At 40.7% G+C, this 22,862-nt stretch overlaps 1 long non-coding RNA gene across 1 annotated transcript; it reads right to left on the reverse strand.

The window, feature by feature from the left end:
* Nucleotides 1-425: 425 nt before the first annotated feature.
* LOC117906343 lies at nt 426-22,180 on the reverse strand. The gene is made up of 5 exons (XR_004649796.1): nt 20,272-22,180; nt 3,779-3,940; nt 2,694-2,769; nt 2,320-2,615; nt 426-825 (listed from the first exon to the last, which is right to left on the reverse strand). It is a non-coding gene; the product is annotated as an uncharacterized LOC117906343 (long non-coding RNA).
* Nucleotides 22,181-22,862: the final 682 nt, after the last annotated feature.

The raw sequence follows: 22,862 nt of genomic DNA on the forward strand, positions 1-22,862 counted from the left end.
AAGATTTTTGGTTTCTTAAGTCTTTCATACTGGTTCATTCACATGCGTAAGATGACTTCTATGTTATGTAGTACCCTTCATTATTGTTCAACTTGATCAAGAGAGCATTTTCTGCTGAATTCTCAACTATTTGGTACATCTAACATGAATACAAAACAATTGAAATAAATAAATAAATAAATAAAATTAAACCTCTTCTCTAATTTTGATGTTTTATAAAATAAAAATCTATTTAAGAATTTAAAATATTATTAAATTATTTTCTATACTTATAAATATATTTTTAAAATAACTTTTATATGTATTTTTAACTATTTTCCATATCTGTATAATTATTTTTTCAAAACTGTTCTTAGAAAATAAATAAAATAACTTAAAACGATGAAAAAGATGTTCTTTAAATTTTTTTTTCGTTGCCAAACCTGTTTTTGCAGAAAAATGAAGAATGATATAAAATAAAGAGGTAATCCAAGATAACGATCTCCACATCTATTGTCCTTTACAGTGCTGTGAAAGCATCCCATTCATATATTGCTTTCTGGTCTTCTTGTACTTCTCAAGTACCATCCCATAGCTGTCTATTACATCCTCAAATACCACCTCACACCAGAATTTTGACTTAGTGTGCATGAAAGCAACTTTTGCCTTGTCTTTGTGTAGACTAAATATAGAGCACGAATTTTCAAATCCTACTGAAGGAATGTCCCCACATTGTTCTTCAATCATTTCTCCCTCCCAGTTGAGAAGCTGGAGCCATCTCATCAGTTGAAAGGGCTTCATTTTTCTGAATGACAGCTTTTACCAACCTGAGAGCTTCCAAGAACCCTGATTCACAATAAATCTTATCAATTAAATAGCTAAAAATGGTTTTCTGGTTCAAATCAAGCCAGCATTTGGAATCTGATGGGAAGGTAATTGCGGCCTTGTAGCAACCAAGCCAGACATAACACTCAGAATTTCAGACAAAGGATCAACATAAGAGTAGGGGATTGGTGTCAAGTTCTGGTTCCAACAATGGAGTGCAACATGAGCAAATCCCTCCCACCTGTGTTTCAAAATATAGCATTCCTATATGAGAAATTAAGAACGCTAAAATGGTAAAGGTTTTCAAATTCATCAGTGTTTTAAATTTCAACAAACAGAGAAGTCTAGACATTTCATTTGATTTCAGATTTCAACTGACTTCTTTCACATACACTGGTATTTCACTAAAATTGCAAAATACTGTCAGATCATAAAGCCTGAATTAGCTTTATTGTGTTTCTGCACGGGATGCCGGGGGTTGAGCTTAAAGGGGGCAATACCCCTGGGGAATTTTTTTATTTTTTTATTTTTTTATGTAATGAATGATGAGTTTGCCCATATTATGTATTTAATGCCCGGGCTATGTGGTATTAACATCTTGTCCTTTCTCAATAAAGCCTTCCTTGGAAAATGGTATTGAAGATTTGTTTTGGAGAGGGGGTTACTTTGGAAATTGGTTATAGTGGGAAAGTTTTGGGGAGAACCTAGAGGATGGTGCTCTTTTGCAGGAAGGGAGGGGCCTTGGTGTTGGCTTGTGGAAGGCGATAAGAGGAGGTTTGGAAGCCTTTAAGGCAAGAACAAGTTGTAGGCAATGGAAGAAAAATGAAATTTTTGTATGATGTTTGGTGTGGAGTTGCTCCTTTAAAGGAGTCTTTTCTCTCCCTTTCCTCTTTTGCTTCTAATAAAGAGGTTTGGATGGTGAATGCTTGGAAGGTCGTAGGCAGGAAGGTTGTATGGAACCCAGGTTTCACGAGATAGTTTCAAGATTGGGAGCTACATGGCATTAAGGAGTAACTTAGGAGGCTTCAAGTCCTTAAAAAAAATAGCCCCATCTCTCAACAAATATGAATGTTTTGTCATCCATTACATTACATTTGTCATCCATTACATTACATTTGTCAGCTTAGTCCTTAAAAAAAGACTCCATTTGGGACTCTTTCTCTATTATTTTCATTCTTTATAAATGCTCTTTCTCTCTGCTTATTCCTAAGCTCTAGTGTGGTTCATTAATTCTATCATGAATAATAAGTAGTAAAACATTGCTAAACTGAGCACTACTAAATGTATGAATGCATTTAGATAGCAAATGGTAGAACCCACACATTTAAACAATGTCAACTGTCATTTGATGGAATGTTGGTAAACTGCACCATCTCTTCTCAATTTTAATTGCCAATTCTCCCAACAAGTAGTCTTTAGAACTTCGATCTCCCTTCATTTCCAAATCATCAGAATAAATTCTAAAATGTAGGATTTAAGACAAACAGAGCCCATTATAGGAGGGAATAAAAATACCTGTCTTTGGATAGAACATCTGCTCCAAATTTGATCAAGATATTTGCCACAAGGTGCAAACCTTCTGCTGCTGCAAAATGTAGAGGTGTTTGTAGGTCATAGTTCCTTGAGTTTGGGTTAACTCCATTCTCCAACAAATACTTTAACAAATCAATGTTGCTATCCATTACAGCCTTACAAAGCTACCATCCAGCATCTTCCAAATTCAAGGTTGAGCCATGCTTGATGAGAAGCAAAGCAATGCTATCATGCCCAGCCTTGACAGCCTCAAAAAGAGGTGAATTTTCAAAAATTATCTGCAATGCATGGGAACTGAACAAATGAGCAGCGAGCAACCAGAGCTTTCACTTTGAAGGGATTATCTAGTCGATCACCTATGCAGTTAGTGTTGGCTCTGTGTTGAATGAGAAACCTCACAATTTCTTCATTACGTTTCGCTGCAGCCAAGTGCTGTAAGAAACAATAAATTTGAGCAAAATATGCATTTTCTTGACAGTAGAACCTAAAGGAGGTGCACAATATGTATTGCTGCAGTTAAGCCTCTTGGACAGGAGAACACAAAGCATCATGCCCAACAGAAATATTTAACCAAATTATGTCTGAATTTCTTCCATGATTATTCACTTTCTTTTTTCTTTTTCTTCTCTCACAAAGAACTATCTCTAATTAAATAGTTAGTCCCTTGCTATGACAAGTGAACAAATTGACAAACTTAAAGATCTTCAAGAATAAATAAGGCACTATAAGTTAGAGTCCAAGAATTAAGACAATACACCAACAGAGATGTAACAAACCTCCAAGATCAAATTAATAAGATCTTAAGTAATAAGAATCAAGATATTCCAGAATCCTCAAAGGTTAATGAAGAATTATAAGACTCATACATCAATGCTATAAACAGGGTCATATTTCAAAAATGGAATGTTTCTCTAACACTTGTGCTTAACAATGAATTTAGCATTAAAACTATTGCCTTCCTAGATTCAGAAGCAGCTTTAAATTGTATTCAAGAAGGATTAGTCCCAACTAAGAATTCAGTCTTCCAATGTCCAGTTTAGAAGAATGCATTTCATAATTACCCAAAATCGTGGCCAAGGTAAACCTGATTTCAATAATTTCTTATTGAGCCAAGCCACTCAGACATGAGAAGAACCCACATCAAAAGGCTAACACATGCATAAAAAGCTCAGTTCACTAAATTCTCCCCCTTTACAGTCACTCTCAACAAGATTATTTGATCATTACCACAATAAAAGGGATATTTTGGCCAACCTCTAATATTATCAAATATAGTTTTAACATACTATGAACCCCAAAACTAATGAACTGCCCTGATTTTGGTTATGCATGTTCATGGATGTATATAACACATTATCTAATTTGTTGACCAGAAGAAATCCATGGTTAGCTGACTCATATAGTCATATATAAATAAATTATTCAGAGGGCAGCAAATTACCAGTGAGAGCAGCTGCTGAGCTCATTAGCATTAGTGGATCCAACAGATCTAATTCAGCTTCCAGATTGAAGCAGTCCCCACACTTCATCTATGCCATAAACACGAGCTTAACCTAGTCCTGGGACTTCTTGGGTTCCTTCTGATGCTTGTTTGACCTCCAACCTAGATCCACATAACACATTCTATTTAGATCTATTTTAAGATAACATTCAACAATGCATAATGGTTAGGACCAAATTTGACCTTAAATTTAATTCAAACACTGATTTTTGTTGTTTGTTACTGAAAAAAAACCACAAATAATTGAAACACTAGAACAAAACTCAATGAGCCAAGCCCTTGAGCAACAAGTTGTTTTAAATATGCTCTGTTTGTGTGCTCACTAGGCCATCAATATGGGAGATTCAACTGAAGTTCAACTTTTCTAGGTTTTGAGTGAAGCAAGAATATGTACACATAGGCTAAATGCGATCCCGCATTTTCATATGCATTCCCACTCAATGTGTGAAAAACTAATTTTTTAAATAATGGAGTCGCCACTTATTTTTGTTTTATTTTTTAAAGGGAAAAAAAATAAGAAAGAAAAACCTTAAATATGACTCTTGAAAGAAAAGATAGGTCTGTGAAAATCAAGTTGGGTCCAGGGGTCAGGTTACTTATTGGGAAGGTACGGCGAAGAACCGTAGCACTCCTCTAAGCACTAAAAGCTAGGTTTCTACTAAGTAAGTTGAAGCAATTATGGAAATTAATGGGTAAATCAGTGGATACCATGGATCAAAGTATATGTTAAAACATGCACTCTCAATAAGACGTTGAAGGTCTTGGTAAAGAGGAAGACCTTCTTGATTAGGTTGGAAGGCGAGCAAGGAGGCAAATGGTGTTCAATGACAGAGATAAGTAGAGGCTCTGTTTTTGCATTAGGTTTTGAAAAGGAAGCAGTTGGGTGGATGGTTAAATATTTGACAAAAGCATTAGCATTGAAGAGTCATGGGTTTCAACAAAAAATTCAGGGGAAAATGCAGGGTCCATCTGATGGAAGTTGGCTTCAACAACCATGGAAGGTTCATAAGGATCTCGGAGTTTGCTACCAACAGAAAATCTTCCGTTCTGATCATTCCTGAGGGCGACAAAGGCAGAGGTTGGGAGAATATAAAAAAAGCGCTATCTTCAATGTTGGTGGTCCCCTATCCGAATGCGGTAGAAAAAGAAAGGAATATTAGAGGGGAAAGTTGGCCTCACTATAACGTGGGCTCTAAGCACAGATCCTATGCGAAGGCAGTCAGTGATGAAGGACCAAGAGGAGGTGGTCTAGTTCCAGTTGGGAGGTGGACGCGAGCTGTGGTATGTGAAAGCAAGTTTGACAGAGAGAATTGGGCTGAGGTTGGAAGATCGGTGGCGAGAAGCTTAGGGAAGAAAGGCGTTGTAACGGTTGTACCCATTTCAGCTGGAAATGGTGTATTTTTCGTTGAAACAATTGAGGAAGCTTTATTTCTCCATGATTTGAGGAATTTAAGGGTTGGGGAAAGGAATATAATACAATTGCGAAAATGGTTGCCGAAGGAAAACGCGGAAATAGATGGGAAGTTTAGAGCAGGCTGGATCGAATTACGGGGGCTACCATTTCACCTATCCGTACATATGAAGAAGATTGTGGAGCAATGGGGGACGGTAAATGAAATTGATTGGCGAACGTTGAAGCTATTCGATCTTAGCAGGGTGAGGTTAAAGATCGGAATGAAGGATAGGGCAATCCTTCCAGCTCTGTTAGAGGTGACTGATGGGGATTGGGTGTTCACAGTAGTCGTGGTGGTGGTTGGAGATGAAGAAAGACGGAGAGGTAGTGAAAAGGGTGAGTCGACTCGGGTGGCCGTCGCTTCTCACTCAGGGACAGGTGGAGGAAGATGAGGGGAGAAAGGCAGATCAACGACGGGGGGAAGATACCGTGTCGGGGAAGATAACAAACGAAGGAATGAGGGAAAAAGGGGTAAGGCTGTGCTTACCTCAGCCGGCAAACGTGGCAAGGGCTGCCAGCTCCCATCGCAGTCTCGTTTGAATTCAAATAAGTCAACAGATAGGCTGGATGGGATTGAAGAAGCAAGAGGAGATTGGCCCAGAGAAGACGAGGCCATCGCCGATGTGGGCTGTCGGGCCTGTGAGAGGAAGGCCCAGTCATTGGCAAAGTTTGGCCCAAGAGCGGCTATAATGGGCGGCAAGCTTAAAGGCCCGTTGGGGTTGGGCCTAAGCCTAGAAGAGTTTCTCCCAGTTGAGGCTGTGGAGTCGTTACGCGAGGAAGAAGACTCATCTTCTATAAACGAAAAGGAAAGAACAGCTCCTGGACTACTTGAGGTTCAGTCGAGCAGGTTAGCGAAGAAGAAGGTGTTGTACGCTTCAAGGAAGCTGTGGTCAACCTTCTTTCCTCCAAGCTCAGAGCACCGACAGGGAATCCGGTGTAGCAGCAAACCCATTTCGCGCGGAAAGATCAAGGCGGACAGCGAAGATGACCCAAAGGCAGAGGCTTCAGGTGTCGAATCTCAGGCGAAAAGAGGATTAAGTGCAAGCCCTCTCTTTTCACGTCGATTTCCAAGGCTTCACAAGAAGAAGTTAGGGGAAGGGGCTTCGTCGCCGAGAAATGAAGCGGATCTGAACAATGTTTTATCCGACGAAGACATGGAATGATTTTTGGGTCGAGTGGGGTCTGATCCTCGTGGCTCAGCAGTCATGGTTATGCCTTCTTCGCCAGAAACCAGAGGTAAAAGGCCTAGCTTGTTGGGGAATTGTGGTTCGATGGTTGCAGAAAATCTAGAAGTAACGCCATCACTTTTTCAGTCTCCCCAGCCATATATACCCTCTTCTAGTGGCTTTGCTTACACCCTTATGAATCCTTCCGTCCCCATTCTGAATCCTTCTATCCCCATGCTTTCCGGTTCAGTTTCTCAATCTCAGGTTCCTATGGAAAACCGAGTAAATTCTGAATTTTTTTTCAAAAAACTCAACGATGCTTACGAAGGTCAAACTTCTGTTGATATCCCTAATTTAGAAATGGAGGTGATCCAGCCTGCTTGTCCTTACCAGATGCTCAAGAGTGTCAACCCTCTTTCATCTAAGCCTATCAAGGAATCCAGTATGGCTGCAGTTAACCTGGGAGGTATTGCGGGCTCTCCGTTGGGCGAGTTCCAAATAGAAGGACTGTCTCCCAGGAAAATGGCAAAAGTACGTGAGGTTTTAAAGACTCTGGATATCAAGGTATATTCCAGGAGGAAGAGCAGATGCTCCATAGGATTGTGAAACCAATTGGATTTGGTTCGGAGATCAGGGTCAGTGAGTTTTCACATGAAGATAATCAGTTGGAATACTAGGGGTTTGGGTTCAAAGAAAAAGAGAAGGGTGGTTAAAGATTTTCTGAGATCAGAAAAGCCGGATGTAGTGATGATTCAGGAAACAAAAAAGGCGGAGTGTGATAGAAGATTCGTTGGTAGTATTTGAACAGCCAGAAATAAGGATTGGGCAATCCTTCCGGCGAGTGGGGCTTCGGGTGGGATTATGATCATCTGGGACTCTAAAAAATTGCGTAGGGAGGAGGTAGTGTTAGGTTCTTTTTCGGTCTCAATCAAGTTCACACTGGACGGATGTGAATCATTATGGCTATCTGCAGTTTATGGCCCAAACAACTCAGCTCTCAGGAAGGATTTTTGGGTGGAGCTTTCAGACATTGTTGGGCTTTCTTCTCCGCGTTGGTGTGTGGGCGACGATTTTAATGTCATAAGGAGAAGTTCAGAAAAATTGGGAGGTTCTAGATTCACCCCAAGCATGAAGGATTTTGATGATTTCATAAGAGATTGCGAATTGATAGATTCACCTTTAAGGAACGCATCATTTACGTGGTCAAACGTGCAAGAGAATCCAGTATGCAAGAGATTAGATCGTTTCTTGTACTCAAATGAGTGGGAACAAGTATTTCCTCAAAGTCTTCAAGGAGTACTTCCAAGATGGACAGCGGATCATTGGCCGATTGTCTTGGAAACCAATCCGTTCAAGTGGGGACCAACGCCATTCAGGTTTGAGAATATGTGGTTGCAACATCCTAGTTTTAAAGAGAGTTTTGGAAGTTGGTGGAGAGAGTTTCAAGGAAATGGGTGGGAAGGGCACAAGTTCATGAGGAAATTACAGTTCGTTAAAGCTAAATTGAAAGAGTGGAATAAGGCTTCTTTTGGAGAGCTAAGTAAAAGGAAAAAAGATATCTTATCTGATTTAGCTAACTTTGATTCCTTGGAGCAAGAAGGGGGCCTATCCCCTGAACTTTTATTCCAGAGAGCCTTAAGAAAAGCGGAGTTAGAGGAGTTGATTTTGAGGGAAGAAATACATTGAAGACAAAAAGTTAGGGTGAAATGGGTAAAAGAAGGGGATTGTAACTCAAATTTTTTTCATAAAGTGGCCAATGGCAGGCGAAATAAGAAATTTATTAAGGAGTTGGAGAATGAAAGTGGCCTAATGTTGAATAATTTAGAGAGCATCAAAGAGGAGATATTAAAGTATTTCGAAAAGCTCTACGCGAGTCCTTCTGGAGAACCTTGGAGAGTGGAAGGCTTAGATTGGTCCCCTATTTCTGGTGAAAGTGCGTCTAGGTTGGAATCCCCCTTTACTGAAGAAGAGATTTCTAAGGCCATTTTTCAGTTGGATAGGGATAAGGCTCCGGGGCCGGATGGCTTTACCATTGCAGTGTTTCAAGATTGTTGGGAAGTGATAAAGGAGGATCTAGTGAGAGTGTTTGCAGAATTTCATAGGAGCGGAATTATCAATCAAAGCACCAACGCTTCCTTTATAGTTCTGTTACCCAAAAAAAGCATGTCAAAGAGAATCTCAGACTATAGACCTATTAGCTTGATCACTAGTCTTTACAAGATAATAGCCAAAGTGTTACAAGGACGTCTAAGAGGGGTATTTCACGAAACCATCCATTCTACTCAAGAAGCCTTGGTTCAAGGAAGACAAATTTTGGATGCAGTTCTCATAGCCAATGAGATAGTGGATGAGAAAAGAAGATCAGGGGAGGAAGGAGTTGTATTCAAAATTGACTTTGAAAAGGCCTATGACCATGTGAGTTAGGATTTTTTGGATCATGTGTTGGAGATGAAGGGGTTTAGTCTTAGATGAAGGAAATGGATGAGAGGTTGCTTGTCCTCGGTTTCTTTTGCAATCCTAGTGAACGGTAATGCGAAAGGGTGGGTTAAGGCATCTAGAGGTTTAAGACAAGGCGGCCCTTTATCCCCTTTTTTGTTCACCATAGTGGCAGATGTATTGAGTAGGATGTTATTGAGAGCTAAGAAGAGAAACGTCTTGGAGGGTTTCAGGGTGGGTAGGAACAGAACAAGGGTATCCCATTTACAATTTGCAGATGATACCATTTTCTTTTCTAGTACTCGAGAAGAGGATATGATGACCCTTAAGAATGTTCTGCTAGTGTTTGGGCATATTTCCGGGTTGAAAGTTAATCTTGACAAAAGCAATATCTATGGCATTAATCTTGAGCAAAATCATCTTTCTAGGTTGGCCGAGATGCTTGACTGCAAGGCTTTTGGGTGGCCTATACTTTACCTGGGTCTTCCTCTGGGAGGAAATCCTAAGGCGTGTGGTTTTTGGGATCCTGTGATTGAGAGGATATCAAGGAGATTAGATGGGTGGCAAAAGGCGTATTTATCTTTTGGAGGCAGGATAACCCTCATTCAATCTTGTCTCACCCATATGCCATGTTACTTTCTCTCCTTGTTTAAGATTCCCGCCTCAATGGCAACAAAAATTGAGAGACTACAAAGAGACTTTTTATGGTCAAGCGTAGAAGAAGGCAAAAGAGACCATTTGGTTAGTTGGGACGTAGTGTCTAAGCCGAAATCGAGAGGGGGATTGGGTTTTGGAAAGATTTCTGTAAGGAATGCCACTCTTTTAGGGAAGTGGTTGTGGAGATATCCTAGGGAGGGTTCAGCTCTGTGGCATCAGGTTATCTTAAGCATTTATGGATCACACTCCAATGGCTGGGATGTCAACAATATAGTTAGATGGTCACATCGTTGTCCTTAGAAGGCCATTGCACTAGTCTTCCAAGAGTTTTCCAAGTTTACTCGGTTTGTGGTAGGTGACAGGGATAGAATTCGGTTCTGGGAAGATTTGTGGTGGGGGGATCAACCTTTGGGAGTCCAATATCCAAGATTGCTTAGCGTAGTCACAAATAAAAATGCTCCTATTTCATCAATTCTTAGATATACCCGCCCTTTCTCTTGGAATTTCAACTTTCGTCGAAATCTTTCTGATTCTGAGATAGAAGATTTAGAAGGCCTTATACGGTTTCTTGATCATCTACACATATCACCTTCGGTTCCAGATAAGAGATCCTGGTCTTTATCTCCTTCAAGATTTTTCACAGTCAAATCTTTCTTTCTGGCCTTATCTCAATATTCTGAGTCGCTTCCAGTTTTTCCTACCAAGTTTGTCTGGAATTCTCAAGTCCCCTTCAAAGTCAAGTCCTTTGTCTGGTTGATGGCTCACAAGAAGGTTAATACTAATGACTTGCTACAATTGAGAAGACCCCACAAAGCACTTAGTCCCGACATATGTAAGTTGTGCATGAAGCATGAAGAAACAGTAGATCACCTTTTCCTCCATTGCTCTTTGACGATGGGGTTGTAGCACAGATTATTTCAATTAGCAAAGATGGATTGGGTTCCCCCAAGGAGCATCTCTGACATGTTATCTACTAATTTTAATGGTTTTGGATCTTCTAAGAGAGGGATTGTTTTATGGCAAGACACGTGCATCGCGTTAATGTGGGTGGTGTGGCGGGAAAGAAATGCAAGGATTTTTTAGGATAAAGCAAGGAATTCAGAGTATCTTTGGGATTCTATTCATTTTCTTGCTTCTCTTTGGGCTTTTTGTTCTAAGGTTTTTAAGGGGATACCTCTTAACGTGTTACAACTTGATTGGTTAGCGGTGTGTAACTAGAGTGTTTGCTTATTCCCTCTTTGTATTTTCTTATATTTGATTACTTGTAGTCTTGTTTTTCTTTGGTGGGAGGATTCCTCATCCTTCTATTGTACTTTCTTTTTATCAATATATTCCTTTGTCGTTTCCTATAAAAAAAAAGAAATAATCATAGAAAGTGAAGAACATACCTTTATAGTTTGTTAAGCACCTTCACAAAACAAGAAGATTACTTCACAAGCAACAATGTCATAACATATACAATTTGCATGTGAGATTTATTCATTCTTAGACACATGCTAAATGCCCTTTCAATAATAGCAAATACTAGTGTATTTGAACATGGGAGAGAAAGTGAGAGAGTGCGATGGTGAGGAGGGAGAAGATAGTGCAGCGATTCGAAGAAGAAGAAAGGAGAGCAGCTTTGCAGTGGAGTCCAAGGTATTTGAGATCGTATTAGATGAAAGAAAAGGAAAACCCCAAGTACTCATCGTGGAGAAGAAGCGAGGGGTTTCATCATGGGTCTGGTTGGGACGGGAAAGTCTAGGGTTCTTCATGGAGGGCCTAATCCATTGCATTAAGGATGAGAAAGAAGGAAAATGGGGAAGGGAGTGGAAGGACAAGGGGAGATCGTACTCCCTGACGGGAGGGATAAACAGAGTGGGGTGATTTCTTCGGCTAGGGGTTGTCGATTCAGAAAGGAAGAGCTTCAGTATCTTCATTCCGAGAGGCAGAAGGGACAAAGGAGGATGGGTCACTATGGCGGAGAAACTAAATCAAATGGAAGGAGCTATTGGCAGAAAAGCAAGTAAGCAGGAAGTAAGGGTCGAGGAGAAATCTGCCGTGGAGAGATCGTATGCGGAAGTAGTGAAGAGACCAAATTGGAGAATTACAAACTTAATCAGAGTGAAGGTTAAAAGGGAGGAAACACTAGGAAATTTGCAGAAATTGGAACATTGCCTTGTTGCGAAATGGAATTCCAGAATAGCAGGAGAAGAAGACCTGGAGAGACTGGGAAGATTATGGGCAAACTCTTAAGGCCTGAAAGGAAAATTAAGGCTGGTTAGATTGGAAAAAGATAAGGTTTTGCTGGAGTTTGAAGATCTGGAAGAAGCAAGATGCGTCATATCCTCAGGGAATCGATCGTTGGGAGGGCTCTAGTTGGGGCTGGAGCAATGGAACCCTAGGATTGGCTGCTGGGTAGAGGAGGAGGTAAGAAATGAAGTCTGGGTCAAAATCGTTAGGCTTCCAATCTCGCTGTGGAGCCCGACGATTTTGAGAAGAGTGGGGGAAGAGTGTGGGGTTTTATTGCAGTCGATGATCAGACGAAGACGTTGGGGGAGATTCAGTGGGCTCGAATCTTGGTTAAAACAAGAGGAGATTTTATGCCGAGTGTGTTGGAAATCGAAGTGGAGAAGAACGTATATTTCCTATCACTCTGGTGGGAGTTCAGACCGATGGTGAGGAAGAAACAGATGGTTTGTAGTGAAACGTCTAGACGAAAGAGTGATGAGGTTAAGGGTGATGTTGTTTCATGCTCGCGGCTACGCGTGGAGGAAGAGTTGGTAAGCGCAAGGCTCGAGATGCTAAACCTGTCAGCTGAAGTGAGAGGTGCGCAGGAGAGTGGGTCGGGCCGGGAGATGGTAAATAGGGCCCAAGGTCCGACGATTCGGGACTGGGCCTCCACCGATGTGCTGGTGTCTGGGTCGACTACATCAGGCCCAATCGTGGGCCCTAAAGATGCGAGGAGGGCTGGTGGGCTTGTCTTGCTTAATAGATCTTTGGGCTCAAAGTTAAAAGAAGTGGCAATTGGTGATGATGGATCAGAAGCAAGCCCATCGTCTAGGAGGTGGGCTGTAGAAATGGATTGCCAAAAGCTGATTGGGCTTGAAAGTATGGAAAGGGCCGACCCAGTTACGTTAATAACCCAAGCCTTAAGCAAAGGCCCTCGGGAGAAGGCCTGCCTTCTGGATTGCAATATTTCCAGAAGAGTGAACTTTTCAGAGACGGAGCCCTTTGTTGCCTGGGAAACAGAGGATTTCAGGAACCAGCAAACGAATGTTAGCTACTCAGCGACAGACCAGGCTCTTGAAGAGGAAGCTCTGAGGTATGGGTCGGTTTTCTACTCTCAGGGAAAAAGGGCTTTGAGGGCTTCTCATCTTAATTCTTTTTATTTTGATCGGGCTCCGGAGGGGTTGTTTTACAATCATTCTGGGGTTATAGAGGAGGAATTCCGGGTTGAGAACACAACGTGGTTAATAGTGGATGAAGGGTCCAATGAGAATGACAATGGCTACTGGGACTTAGGAGAAGCTAATAGAATCAGTGATAAAGTCAGGGGTACAAAGGGGGATTCTGGCACGCCTGAAACTCAAGCTGTGAGAAATGAGAATGAGGAAAAATGGGAGGAAAGTAGTTTGGCAAAATTCAGCCACTTTTTGGGATTCCCGACGGAGGGATTGGAAAAGGAAATCCTGAGCTTTTTGTTTAAAATCAGAAAGAGAAGGGAGAAGATACATAGCAATGAGCTACTGGAGAAGTCAAAATTCGAAAGGGAGTTCAAGAGGTTGGAGTGTTCTGTAAACTATGAGAGAGGGAATAAGCAGAAAGACCCATCACAGGGCAAAGGGAGTCAAAAATCGTAGTTGCCCAATGAAGCTAAAAGTCCTGAGTTGGAATGTGGAGGAAGCAAATGATAGCTCCAAAAGGAACATTATTAAGTCTTTTATAAGGAACCAAAGTGTGGATTTACTTTGTATCTAGGAGACAAAAATTCAACCTATGTCGAAGGGTGTTGTGAGAAGTTTAGGCTCTGGGAGATTTTTAGATTGGAAAGCTCTGGATGCGGAAGAGGTTGGGGAAGGTATTCTGATTTGCTGGGACAAGAGGTCTCTGGACATTCTGGATTGGGAGGAAGGCCATTTCACCCTATCCTGCAGATTTAGGAATGTAGAAAATGGGGTTGTTTGGGTGTTCACGAGAGTTTATGGTCCATTCACCAAAGTGGAAATGGATGGTCTATGGGAAGAATTTGGGGCGATTAGAGGCCTTTGGGAAGACCCCTAGTGCCTAGGGGGGATTTTAACATCACCCTCCTCCAAAGTGAAAGGAGCAGTCAGAAGAAAATAAATTCAGCGATGAGGAGATTTGTTAAGATTGTTGATAAACTAGGGCTGGTGGATCTTCCTTTACAGAGGGGAGAGTTCACCTGGAATGGGGCCTTAATAACCAATCATGGGCTAGACTGGATAGATTTCTTGTGTCCCCTAGCTGGTTAGACCAATTTAGTGGAGTTTTCCAAAGTAGGCTGCCTCGGCCGGTTTCTGATCACTTCCCAGTCCTTCTAGTGAGGGGTGGGATAAGAAGAGGCTCTTCTCCTTTTAGGTTCGAAAACATGTGGCTTAAGGTTGAGGGATTCAAAGACCTTATTCGAAGCTGGTGGCAGAGGATTGAGGCCAGGGTCAGTGTTGGCTTTAGATTGGCTGCTAAGATGAAGGAAATCAAACAAAAATTGAAAGTATGGAATAGAGAGGTGTTTAGGAGGTTGGACTGTAACAAGTCTTCAGCCCTGCAGCAAATGGATTTCTGGGATCGGGTGGAAAGCGAGAGAAGCCTGAATGTGAAGGAAACAGAGTTAAAAAAAGAAGCAAAAGAAAGTTATAACAAGTGGGTGCTTCTAGAGGAAATTCATTGGAGACAACTTTCAAGGGAGATCTGGCTAAGGGAGGGGGACAGAAACACGGGCTTTTTTCATCGTATGGCAAGTGCCCATCGTAGAAACAACTCCCTAGACATAGTTAAGATTAATGGGGAGTGGCTTTCAAAGGAGCAGGAAGTGAGGAAAGGAATTGCTAATGCTTTCCAGCAGCTGCTCTCAGAAGATACGGGATGGAAGACGGATATTGGGAGGCTTCAGCTTGATCAAATCAGTCAGCAAGAAGTGGAGAACCTAGAGATTCCTTTTTCAAAGACTGAGGTACATTCGGCTTTGATGGAGATGAATGGGGACAAAGCCCCTAGTCCGAATGGCTTTACTGTAGCCTTTCGGCAAAGCTGTTGGGACTTTGCTAAGACTTATTAGCCTTTTGGTGGGGCTTTATAAATTGTTGGATAAAGTGCTAGCTAACAGGCTTAAGAAAATGGTAGGAAAGGTGGTTTCCACTGCCCAGAATGCCTTTGTGACGGGAAGACAAATTCTTGATGCATCCTTAATTGCAAATGAGGTGATAGACTGGTGGCAGAAAAGAAAAGAGAAGGGGCTTATCTGCAAATTGGACATTGAGAAAGCTTATGACAACATCAACTGGAAGTTTTTGTTGAAGGTCTTGCAAAAAATGGGCTTTGGGTCTAAGTGGTTGGGGTGGATGTGGAGTTGCTTGTCTTTAGCCAAATTCTTAGTTCTGGTTAATGGGGTTCCAACTGACTTTTTCCCAAGTACTAAGAGGCTTAGACAAGGAGATCCCCTATCTCCCTACTTCTTTGTTATGGGAATGGAAGTGTTGGATGTTCTCATTAGGAGAGCTGTGGAGGGGGGATTCTTATCAGGGTGTAGCATTCGGGGTGGTAGTAGATCTACTTTGAACATCTCCCATTTATTCTTTGCTGATAACACAATTGTGTTCTGTGAGGCAAGCAAAGAACACCTAACTCACTTAAGTTGGATTCTCCTCTGGTTTGAAGCTGCTTCAGGTTTAAGGATTAACTTAGCCAAAAGTGAAATTATCCCAATTGGTGAGGTGGATGAGATTGAAGAGTTGGTAGTAGAGTTAGGCTGCACGGTGGGATCCTTGCCCTCTCAGTATTTGGGTCATCCTCTAGGGGCTCCTAATAGGGCTCCTTCTATGTGGGATGGGGTGGAAGAGAGAGTAAGAAAGAGACTTGCGCTTTGGAAACGGCAGTATATTTCCAAAGGGGGGAGAATCACCCTCATAAAAAGCACTTTGGCTAGCATGCCAATCTATCAAATGCCTATTTTCCGAATGCCCAAGATTGTTGCTAGAAGGCTAGAGAAAGTGCAAAGGGACTTCCTGTTGGAGGGGGGGGGGGAACTTGGAGGGGAAAACTCATCTAGTTAAATGGGAGGTGGTTTGTACAGACAAGAACAAGAGTGGGCTAGGCCTAAGGAAGCTAGCCCTATTGAACAAAGCCTTGCTTGGTAAGTAGATATGGAGGTACGCTTGCGACAAAGATAATCTTTGGAAAAAGTGATCACGACGAAGTATGGGCAAGAGGGCCTTGGATGGAGGTCAAATAAGGCTAGTGGGGCGGTTGGAGTAGGGGTTTGAAAGGAGATCTTGAAAGAATCTGTTTGGTGTTGGGATAACATGGTGTTTCTAGTTGGGAAGGGCACCAAAATCAGATTTTGGACAGATATTTGATGTACCGGTACAGCGCTGTCCCATTGCTTCCCTCACCTCTTTGTCATGACTGTTCATAGGAATGCAACGGTTGAGGAAATATGGGATCAAAATTCTGGTCAAGGAGGTTGGAATCTAAATTTTCTGAGAGACTTTAATGATTGAGAGTTGGATATGGTTGGGGATTTGCTCTATGTTTTGAGGGATCATAGGCCTTCTTTGGAGGAAAACTCAGTTCTTTGGAGGGAAGGAAGAAATAGTCAGTTCAGGGTCAAGGAAGCTTATAGTTTGCTGGCCAATCCTAATAACACCGTTTTTCGTTCAAGGTGCATTTGGGTGGATAGGGTGCCAACTAAAGTCGTTTTCTTCGCTTGGGAGGCGACATGGGGGAAGGTGCTTACTCTGGATAGGCTCCAGATAAAAGGGTTGCAACTTCCTAATTGCTGTTTTTTGTGTGGTTGTGAAGAAGAAAATGTAAATCATATTCTTATACACTGTATAGTGGTTAGAGCCTTGTGGGATATTGTTCTTGGGTTAGTAGATGTAAAATGGGTCTTTCCAGAAACTGTAAAGGAGGTCTTAACTAGCTGGAAGGGCCCCTTTGTGGGGAAGAAAAGGAAAAAGGTTTAGAAATCCATCCCGTTGTGTATTTTTTAGACGGTTAGGAAGGAGAGGAATAGATTAGCTTTTAGGGGGTGTGTGTTGAATATCCAAAAACTAAAAAAAAATTTTGTTTGTAATTTATGGAGCGTATTCATTTCTTTCCTTCTTGAGTTAGCATTCTTCAGTTTGTTTTCACTTCGCTTGATACTTTAGGATATGCTCATTGATCATGATCACCTTTGTACATCCTACACTTATCATAGGCCTGATTCTTTATCCTTTGATTGATTCACTTGATTCTATTTTTAAACCGATGCTTATCATTTTCATTATAGAAAGGTAAAAGGCTTGTTTTCACATTCACACCTTTTTTGAGGGTTTCGTCTTGATCACCTTATCATTTTCTTTATGGAGCTTGGGTTGAAAGTGAATCAAGTGTCTTGTTATAGATAGAGTATTGGTCCCGTGATAGTGTTGTTCTTCACACCTCACTCATTTTTTAGATTGTTGATAGAAATTCTTTAATCACATTTGTAGTCATCTCACAGTAGACCCCCTTATGGCACTAAAGTCTCTATCATACATCTAGATTTTGATTATCATCATAGGATCACACATCGTGTGTTGTGTTAGACTTTTAGAATTAAGCCATCTTTTCACTTGCATACTGTGATCTTGAGATCTAACCCATCATGGAGGATATTAAGCTTTTTGTTTTGCAAAATTAAATTGCTAAACGATCCTTTTTAATTCCTTTAGGCATTTTTACCTTAATCTAGACTTCCCAAATTTAATTTTTGATACCTAAAATATTAAGAAGCAATTTCTAATATGAGAAATTATTTTTTTCTTGCACCCACAGCACAAGCGCTTTTCTGGAGCTGAGAGATATTTACTTTTTTTTTTAATATGTTATAAATGTGATATTGCCCTGTGATTATTTTTCATTTTAAATAGACATATTAAGCTAGTTTTATGAATTTTTGTATGATTTTAGGATATCTCTAAATTAATTAAAAAAAATCAATTGTTGAATACCTTAAGAAAATGCCTTGTTTTGGACCTAGTATCATCATTATGAAATCTAGTGCTAAATGAGAGCTAGTTAATTAATTTGATCACTTGGATGATAAACTAGACATATAGGAGATGTTCTCTGAAAATTTTCATGATAAAACTTGACTTCTAGATGTTTGTTTTAGTTGTAGAGTCCTCTATTCTGATCATTTTCTGATTTTTTTGTCAAACAACCCACTTGTGAATAAATTTGATATTAGTTGGAATATAATTAATTAATTTGGCATTTTGGACTGTGATTTGGATATGTTAAAGATGTTACCTAATTTTTATTACTTCTTGATATTTATTTGGAGTTTATTTTATGAATCAATATTCTACCATGTTATGCTTTTGATAATTTGGTCACTTTTGAACATGCCTGTGAACCTTCTTTGATTTGAAACGTGCTAAGTATATAAATATAGGTTTAGTTTTTTATTCCTCTTTAAACTCATTATGATTATTTGTGAATTAACCTTATTTTTATGAAAACGCTTTTAAATGCTATCAAGGTACGCTTCCTTCCTTTACAACACAAGGGAAGCACAAAAAAAGTACTCTGATCCGAACAAAAGGCAAAAAACCAATGCAACACAACAAAGTGGTCCACTAAAACTTAAAAAACCACTAAACTCTAAACATTCTAGAAAGAAACCAAATGGAGGGAGTATTGGATCCTAATTATGATTAGAGTGACCTCTGAAGACCCTCAAATGCACCCATGTGTAGGATGGAAAGTCCTAATAAAAGGATCTAAGCACAACCTATAAGGACAAGGTGGCTCTAAAAAATAAGTGGGTGGGTTAAGGGAATCCCTAGCAGAAGCGATCCAACCCTCCGGTGATATGCAACCCTCTGCACGCCTCCGAAATAATGGGGTGTGTAGACCCGCATTTTTCATGTGCGTCCCCACTCGTCGATGAGACTCATTTTTTAATGGTGAAAAAAATTAATTTTGGAAAAGTCGAAGTGACCACTTATTTTATTTTAAAACGGGGAAAACAAAATAAGAAAGAAAACCCTAAAAAAGTGACTCCATAGTTTTAGAAAAACATGTCTTGAAAAACCTGAGTCTTGGTTTAGGGATCAGGTTACCTATTGGGAAGGTACCTTTAGAGGTAGCACCCCTCTAAGCCCTAAAAAGGTCTCTACTAGCTAAGTTGAGGAAAATGTGGCAATTAATCAGTTGATTATGGATACCTAGGTAGGATAAGCTAATTTCGAAACTAGCATGCCAAATAAGAAATCAAATCACAATCATAATGGAGGGTTAGGGTGTGTACTTGGATTGCTTTTCAAGTGCCATCATAAGACATCAAAGTTAGCTCAGGAATATGACATGCAGCATGCATTTCGTCAGAGCAAATCAGACAAACATCTAGGCACTCAAGGATAGAATCTAACATAGATGTATGTCACGGACTTAGTCGTTCACTAAGCTCGTGCGGCACTTAGACAAGCCAAGACGCTTGATCTTGCTAAGTCAGCCTTGCTCCCAATGCTTAGCTTGCTAGGCTAAGACACTCGCGACTCAAAAGCTTGAGAAGCTTGGTAGGCAACTCCTTAAAGAATGGAAGCTTTCTATTACTCAAAGAAGCCTTTACAAGTGCTTAGATGCTCACTTGCTTGGTTAGGAAGTGATTTGGGTGGTGCCTTGGCCAAATGAGGCCCTCACCTATTTATAGGCACCAAGGGAACTCTCTGGAACCTTGGAGGGTTCCTTACAACTCAAGACTATTCTAGAATGTCCTACACCATTCTAGTTACAAGCCTATATACAAGTATGTACAAGAGTCTTCTAGATTTCTCTAGAAAGCCCCGAACTCCTCTCGTGCCTTCCACCATGGTGTAGAATTGTGTGGATTCCTCCAGGCTTCTCTAGAACCTTCCACACTCTTCCACTTCTAGGAGTCTCCAGAAGCTTCCTGGCTCTATATAAGGCCATGGGGAGGCTCATTTGAATAAGCTTGTGACATGTAGCTCTTAATAACATGCATATTCATAGAATTCTGGAAAGTAGGTGATAGAGAGCATACCTAGGTAGCCAGCTAAGCGCTTCAATGGGAAACAAGGTTAGCTCAACAATAGGTATAAACAATCTCATATATATCATAGAGAGGAATCAAAATCAATCAAATATCAAACAATCTCCTCATTTAAATCAATATCAAAGAAGATATCATGGATGTCGGGCTCTCACCAAGGCCCAATTAATTTTGCATGAGTTGATTTTATGAGTTCCATCATTTGGAACCATGAAATTTATTCATGCTTGTTGAAAATGGAGAAAATCAAGAAAATAGTTGAAAATTAAAGAAAATAGTGAAAATGCATGCCAGAAGGAAAATGACAGCAAATTTACTAAAATCTGGGTTTTATTATCTAAAAGGGACTTAAAGATGGATTTTTCAAAGCTGGAAATGTTTAGTTGAAAAAGGATTTGAAAAATCAATTTAAGACAGTGAATTCCCAATCAATGAAACAAACAGAGGAGGAGGTGTGCACCGAGGTGGCCACACGGAGAAGAGCCTGCGAGTGCACTTGAGACTGGAATTGCATTGCTGATGCTGGATCCTTAACTGCGCTCTGCTCTCTTTGGTGCCCAAATCAAAATTTCAAGTCTTTTTCCAAGCATTTTAGTCTGACAAGTGCCTGAGGAAATTGTTGCTGCAATTGAAGTTGATGAAAGGCTGAGGAGACTGCCCAAAGACTTCTGCGACTGCAGAATCCTGGAGTTTGATAACCACTCTGCAATCTGGAGGTTCTATTTCATCTGTAGTTTTTCTATCTTCCTTGGTTGTAACTCTTGCTCAAAAGAATAAATGACACATGGAAATCAATTTTTTTGTGCTTGATAGAACCATATCCATCTCTCTTCAGGCGCATTGGAAATCCGAATTCTGGTTGTTAACACAGTACAATGATTGACTAAGGTGTACCATAGGCATGATATGCAAGATTCACAGGGGCGGCCTTATTGAGAGCTTTGGAATTTTTACAGTCTTTATATTTCAGCTTCAGAAAATTATCTATAACAGACAATGCTTCAATACACTGGAAAGAGTTCAAGACAGATCTGCATGTGCACCCCTGAGTGGCTCAAAGATGACCCCATCCGCAACTCAAAGCCTGTAGAATTCTCCTGCAGCATCCTCTGCTTCTCAGCTGCAATGAGAGGAGATATTGTCCTGGACAGACGCTTCCAGCCTCAGAACTGCAATTTCCTAGATCAGATTCTCAGCAGGCTCGGGCACTAAGCTTGCATTTTTGGTATCATGTTCATAATTATGATTCATGAAAGACTTGACAGTATTCAGCTCATTCTCTGACTTCTCCAATGAGTCTTTAGGATGAAAATTCCCCATTTCTGTCATTCTCAAACCTCAACAAAAATTGGACAAATGTAGCTCTTTGATTCTGATTGGATCCTGATATTATGAATGATCTACCTTCACCTTTCTTAAGAGGGAGTGGTTCCATATTGTCTTCTCGAGTTCTCTTTCTCCAAGGCTATCTCCCAAATAGAAGTCCAGCTGACTTTGTTTCACTATCTGTCAACTCGGCTTTACAGTTCTCTCTATTGGACTCACCAAACTGCACTTCACCCTGACAAGTGTCGTGAACTTCTAACTGAGTTTCTTATTCTGAAAAACTCAGTACAGCTCCATTAGCAATCTGATCTTCTGAAGAAGGTCGATTCATAGAGACAAAGTTCTCAGGACCATTACTGGAATTGCCTGATGCGTTGCGCTACTCAAATTCAATAACTGATGCTTTCTCTGTAGCCTCGGTAGTCGACCCATCATCATCACCACTGACAATTATTGGAAGAGTTAGAAATTCAATGAGAGGAATGTTTTGAGACTGAGCTATTGGGAACAGTTTCATGAATTCCAGACTGTCCCTTATTGACTCTGACAGAATGAAATGCTGCAGAACTCGGTTTGGCACCTCCAAGGTAAACCTCATCAGAAGCATCCCACTTTCTGGTCCATTACTGATCTGGACTGCCTCTTTAGCCACCGTTTCTCTTTCACCTCTCTTCTTATCCTTGAGTCAAGTCTAATTTTTGGTAATTCATGGGAAGTTCGTCTTCGTCAGGCCTTTTCAGATCTTTGCACTGAACTATGAAGCATAAGTGAGAAATCCACCACAATGTCCTTTTAATATGCAGATCTGGAATCACGTGGAGGCCTAAGGTAGTGTCTCAAGCAAGTGCCGTAGGTGGGAAACAGAACAGTATGTAAAGCTGGGTATTTTCTGTACTTGTATTTTAAATCTGGAAGATCAGAATTCTTAATTCCACACCTAGCAGTTTTCCGAGATGAAGTAGCAGGCAAATGGCCTTACTGAAATGCGTCGAAGTGCTATTCCAGCAGTTGGTTTAGACTCTTCTGTGGTTTCTGGTATTTTAGAGGCCACTAAATTCTGTTCACACAAAAAAAAAAAAAAAAAATCATCATTAGATGCGTCGATCAATCTTTCATCACAATTTGCCCCACTCAGAATCTAGGATTGAAGCATCTACTGGATTATTCTGAACTATGTCTTTGCTGGAGAATGAACAAGACTGATTCTTAATTTCACCTCAAATAACTAGAAATTCTGAACCTTTAAAATTTGGATGGCAAGTGGACTCTGAAGGGATCTAATTTTCTAACCAGATTGCAGAGTCTTCAAATTGTGGTTTTTGCTTTAAGAAGCAAGTGAAACGGATTCACCACAGGATGCAAGTCTTTGACCCAGCTTTAGTGCAGAATTACTGGAACCAGCCATTGTCGAACTTCAGAGAAACAAGCTCTGCTTTGAGTTGATTTGACTCCTTCTATTTCCTCATGTTCCAAAGCTTGCTGCCCATTAAGATTATCATCACCTGCATGATCTGGGGAACTACCACTAGCTTCAGCGAGATCGGTCTTAGTTCTTCCTTTAGAATAGCCATCCAAGTTCATGATAACCTCCTGCCTGAGATGCTCTTTCTGCAGTTTCACCTTAAGCTCCGACCCAGTATTTGATTCACTTTCTAAAGAAAAAGCCGAATAACTCATTCTTCTTTATTTGCCACCTGGATTCTGACTGATTCCTCTTAGAACACT

This window comes from Vitis riparia, chromosome 18 (genome assembly GCF_004353265.1).
Source record: "Vitis riparia cultivar Riparia Gloire de Montpellier isolate 1030 chromosome 18, EGFV_Vit.rip_1.0, whole genome shotgun sequence".
In the NCBI taxonomy this organism is placed as follows: domain Eukaryota; kingdom Viridiplantae; phylum Streptophyta; class Magnoliopsida; order Vitales; family Vitaceae; genus Vitis; species Vitis riparia.